The sequence below is a fragment of the Protopterus annectens genome, chromosome 9.part0 (assembly GCF_019279795.1).
Source record: "Protopterus annectens isolate FY-2018-M chromosome 9.part0, PAN1.0, whole genome shotgun sequence".
Classification (NCBI taxonomy): Eukaryota; Metazoa; Chordata; order Ceratodontiformes; family Protopteridae; genus Protopterus; species Protopterus annectens.
The window spans coordinates 555294957-555300956 of record NC_056743.1 but is presented as its reverse complement, the minus strand read 5'-3'; positions in this window follow the sequence as shown (position 1 = coordinate 555300956).

The window sequence follows — 6000 nt, the reverse complement described above, 5'->3', positions numbered from 1 at the left end:
ATATAAAATATTTTTTTTATTATATATATATATACACACACACGCACATGCACACATATATATATATATATATATATATATATATATGTGTGTGTGTTTGTGTATGTGCATTCATGTCTTAACATTGAATATTCACAGTAGTTTTAAATTGTTTTAAATTGTCAGATTCACATGTTCTGACATGTTATGAATGCATGAGCAATGTTTCATGTACAGTTTCTTCTTGTTAAGAAAAGGCTGCTTTAAATAATTTTCTTATATTGCACAAGTCAGTTCTCATTCTTTGCAGTGTATGTGCATCATTCTGTTGAACTTTCATCGAGGGTATGGTCACTGTACTTAAAGGGGGTTTGTTTGGCAACATTCTTAGAACCTCCCAAATAATTTAAAAATTTGTATTTTAAATTCTTCCTTAGAAAGAGGTTCAGTATTTCGCTCCTGTGCTTTGGAGATTATCAAAACTTGTGATGCAATTGGCAGGCTGATTCAGCAAATTTCTAAGATTTTTCATGCATCCTTTCCCAAATTGTTGATTTATTTCTCCTCATCCAGTTTTGCCAAGAAAAAACAGTCTCTAATGATTTACGGTATACATGCTTTTAAGAAGAGGTGGCAGGGGGTTTCCAAAATGTCTCACATCCCCCAAAACTGAGGACACTACAACAAGCCTCAATGTGAGTGTTCAAGAGACCTTATGACCCCTCTAACTCTGGTCTCTGTTCTCTTCCAGGAAGTTTGAATCTGTTTTCTTTCTTTGGCTACAGATTGTTTCAGAAAAATGTTCTTAAAACTGTTCGGTTTACATGTGGCTTTGTGGAGAAATTCCTCCTTTCAGAAGATTCATGCTGTACTCATCCTGCAGATCAGACTCTCTTGTTTCCGCTGGTTAATCATCACATGCTGTCCCAAGGAGTGATCAAACCAGTTCATCCGTATGAGTTGGGGAGGGCGTTTGATTCAAGGATGGTTCCAAGTGACAAAAGAAAGAATGAAAGAAAATTCTTCGAGACCAGTTATGGAATTTTCTTTTCTAAACCTGTTAGTGATAGTGCCCAAATTCAAAATGTCACTTCAGAACCTGTTACCTTTTCTTCATCTCAGGCTGCGGGGTATCCACATTTTTCCATGTTTAGATGACTTACTTTGCAGAGTATCTTTAAAAATGTCAGGAGTCTCTCTTGGGAGTGAGATCTGTTGCACCTGGTGGGATTTCATAAAAACATTCAAGTGTCTTCCTTCAATCCCTAACACAGGACTGTGTTCCTGGGATATTGACTACACACCTCAGTTTAAATAGCTTTCCTTCCCTAGGAAAAATAATTGTTCTTTATGTAGAGGTTTTTCTAAGGTTATCCATTCAGACTTCAAACAATACCTTAGAATTTTGGGTCTCATGGCAACCATGGTTAACATGATACCCCTGGCAGATACAGTGCTATCTAAAATCTCTGGCTGTCAGTATTATTATCCTTTATTGTTTCAGATCCTAGAATTGCGGTTTTTCAGAAGAGAATTTTTTTGGTAGAGACAACAGATATCCTTAAATGTAGGCCTCCCCTTCTTCTGTGGTCCAAAGTATGCAGTCACCACAGACACTTCGGACTTTGCTTGGGGAGCAGTTTTGGGAGAGAGAAAAGTGTAGGTAGTCTGGGTCAAACAAAGAAATGCATGCACATATATATCAAGGAGATGCTTGTCCAGATCAATGCCCTTAAATCTCTGAACCATCTTTGGTCCCCAGGACCTCTTCAAGTGGTTACAGACAATACTGCAGTCATGTGGTACATTAAAAAGCAAGGGGGAACCAGGTTATACCTCCTTTTCAGACTAGCTACATTAAGGATATGGATTAACAGCAGAATCTCACTCTAATGGCATCATACATTCCATCACTCCAAAACTGTGGTGCAGTGAAGCTGAGCATGACCAGGGCAGACACTGATGAATGGAAACTAAATCAGGGGGTCTTCCAAGATATGTTCCCTCTGTGGAGAGTTCCTCATGTAGACCTCTTTGCTTCCTCTCTGAACAATCAACTGAAAATAATATTTTTGAGGACTCCATGCAAAGAGGCATGGAAGACAGATGCCTTTTCTTTGAGCAAGAATGTTCCTTAATGCATTTCCACCTGTTCCCTTAATATCCAGAGTACTTTGAAGATCCGTAAGGAATCATCCAAGATCATTGTGGTTACTCCCTTCTGGCCCAGGCAACCATGGTTCTCCCTTGCTTGATTCCTTCTCTAGGTCTAGATCACGTTTTGCTAGGACCATTCTTCAGGACTGCTGGACCATTTTCCTTCCATTTCAAAAATAGTTGGCCATAGCAATCTACCCTTACAGCTAAGACTACTGCAGCAGTGATCAATATTGGGAACACATTACAGTTGTGTAAACTAAACTTAGCGTAACAGTAGATGTTTGTGTGATTACTGCATTATCTGTTCCCTCCATCCCCCTAGTTTTTGTTGCAATTTTTATGCTATGTGTGGACATTTATTTTTTATTCTTAGCATCGTCCTTTCAGGGCTCAGTCTCCTCTCTGCTGACTGGAAATCTCTGAAGGGCTTTTTGCCCAAATTTCTCATTATGTATCACTCACTGCTAGATAATTTGAGCCCATGATTGGTGCTCTGAAGCTCTGGAAGCTGGCCAGCTGTTATATATTTGGCAGGATATAACATTTAGCTAAGGCTACTGTAGTTAGGATCATTCGAACATCTGCTGTTATGATGAGTTAAACTTAAGTAACTGTACTTTCTCCAGGATTCCACCATGCATCGTTGCCATGAACAGATCAGGAGCTTGGACTATTTCATGAATTGCTCACATGATTATTACAATGAGGTGATATCCTGCTTGCATTATATGGGTTTATTTCTCCAAGTGTCTGCATAGTGTCTCTGCTACGTAGCCTGGAGGATGTCTGTGAAGCAAATAGCTCATGTCCAGTACTTTCAAAAATTCTAGAATGTATGTAATTATGAAATGATTCTCTGCAATGATGCCTCAAAGTGGCAAACTTGAAATAAATACAGTTGCCTACTTAAATGTCACAGCAAGCTAGTATTACCTTAATGTGAAAATGAAGATGATGGTTTCTATACAGATGTCTGAGAAGAAAAGACCAAGACTGTTTTTTTTTAATTCACTCAAAACAGCTTTACTGTAGCACTGAGCAATTATATTTTTCTGTATTTAGACATATTCTTACACTATAGGATATGTCTTTGATATTAATTGGCCAATTATAGCAACGGATAATGATCTTAAAATGATAGTAGGTGAACAGCATAACTCTCTTTAAGAAGAAACTGTCTTTAAAACAGATTCTTTGTTATCCGAAACAGTGATAGTAAAACTACTAGGAATAAAATGGGTTCCACTTATAAAGGAACTAGACCATGTCATACTTGTAAGTGCTGCAGATATATTGACACCACTGGTATGTTTAAACATCCAGATCAGGGTAAATACGTATGTGTTTGATGTTCATACTACTTGTATTTCTTCTCATCTGGTTTATTTAGCGTGTTCCACTGCCTGCACAACTTTTTATGTAGGCAAGACTGACAGCTGAAATGTATAGTAGAACATTTAAGACATATAAATAATGGTATTGAGTTCACAGCTCTTTCTAAACATGAAGCTCGCCTCACACACACATTGTTTTAAGTTTCAAGTTATAGCACATGTAGCAGTTACTAAGAGGCTAGGTGATAACTAGGTTAAGGGCTGATTATGGTTCAGTACTAAATGATAAAGTCCCTCTTGAACCTTTCTTACTGATACTCTCACTTTTTAGATGAGCTTTACGTAACTTTTATGTTCATTAGTTGATTTTAAGTTTATTTCTTATTTTTAAATTTTTATTACATTTATTGTTTCCATTCTTTTAATACATAAGTGCTTAATTGGTGATTTGCTAGTTGAATTTCTGTATAAATTGCTGTGTGATACTGCATTTTTATACTGACATCTGAAGTAGCAGCAAGAGCTGTGAAAGCACTTGTTTTAAAATAAAAGATTGTTCGTTTTATGCCGAGAGCCTGATGCCATCTCATCATTCTACTTTTTCGGACTGCTTTACTCTGGTTTGTTTGTTTGATGAGAAGTTTACACAGCACAGGTTGGTTGTTTTCTCATATTTGGACATCAGTTGTTCACCAAACTTAAAACTTGGTGCTTAAATTTCAAAGGAAATTATTCTATTATGACCCAACTTTATTTTTTCACTAAGCAGTAAGAAATTAGTATATAATCCTTATGTTGCATCTTTAGTTTTCTCAGAGGCATGAAACTGTGGCAAATAAACTCAAGTAACACAAATATCTGGCCTAAAGCTGCAAATTTTTGGAACAAAACTGGTAACACAAGTGCAATGAAGTGTTTGTTCATTTCTGTGATGGTATTTTTCCACATCTAGTTAAGTGGTTAACACTTTAGCAAAATGGCTTCACAGGTAAATACCAGGCAGTCCGTCTTTCCACCATTATAAACCTAGCCAATAAATCCCATTCAGAAGTTCCCTCCAACCTCAAGGAGTGAGACAAAAGATTGACATGAGGAAAACTTAAGGGCACCTATACAAAAATCTAGGTTTACCTTGAAGGTGACAAAGGTGCTAGACTGCTTGATATGTAATTGTAAATTGGTTCTGGCAGTGGGGGATATTTTAGGATATGACTGTATCACACTAGTGTTTCTTTTGAACCTGGTGAAGATGGCATAGCTCCTTTAACCAGGTAATTAAGTAACCATACATTCTATAAGGGAATGAGGTCACAGAGGGTCAGATCTTTCATATCCTGAAATTAGGCGTAGATCCCCATAGAGGAAGCTGTAAGAGACCAAATATCGAGAGAAGCCTGCCAGTCTGCCTGGATAACTCAACCTTGCAGAAGAAAAAATCTGGACAAAATCAGACACAAAGGCGAAAAAATGACATATTTTTAATATTGCTCCTATAAACGTAGAAAGTTTAGAATGACAGATTTCGCATGATATATATTCTGAAAGACAAGAAGTCTGAAACTCAAACTGTCATTATTTTAGTGACCTCAATGCCCAATGATTTGCTAGAAAACCACAAATTGTATGAGGAACAAACAAAAGACAAAAAACTGGACAGTTAAGAGGAATGAAAGTGTCTTCTGGCCACGGATCTTTTTAGTCAGGCTGAGTGATATGTGTAAACAGATGGTTGTAGGACATTATATTCAATAATTGGACTGAAGATGCCTTGGATATAGAGGAGCTGTCTTTGGAAATTAGAAGAACCAGATAGGCTACCTATGCTATTACATTGATATGATAGTAAAAAGAAAAGGAATAATAGAGTACTTCAGTCCTAACTGTAGTAAAACTTTTATTTTCTGATGTTCAAATGTATTGTTTACTCAAATTAGGTATTCCACATTTTTATCTTTTGCAATTAATTTCAGATGATTACCTTACACAACTTGTAACATGGTCTAGTCCTTATTAAAGCATTTGAGAGTCAGTGAATGATCAAATGAAAACATCATTTTACAGCTGTTTGCAAACTTAAATAACCATAGGTCAGAATTAGTAACCTGAAAGGAGTTTAAGTGAAAAATAGCTTAGGGTCATTTAGCATATGGTTTGAACAACCATACTTCTTTTATAACTGAGAAAGACATATAATTAAAATTTATTGTTTTAAAACAATGCCAATTTAACATCACAGAAGATGTTTTCATTACCATAGCACTTTGCAGCATTCCTGAAACGTTTTTCAAACGCATGAACAGAAATCTCTTGTAGTATTTTTAGTATTTCTCCCTAACCTAAACAGCTCTACTTTCCACTGAACAATGGCTTTCAGAAAACTTACTGATCCTCAATCCCAAAAAAACAAACTTACTCTTTCTGCCTCACTCTCTTGCTCATCATAAATCCTCCTTTGTCATTAAGTCTTGTAATAACAGAGCTATCCTACCTGACACCCACACCAAACTCCTAGGAGTCGTCATCGACG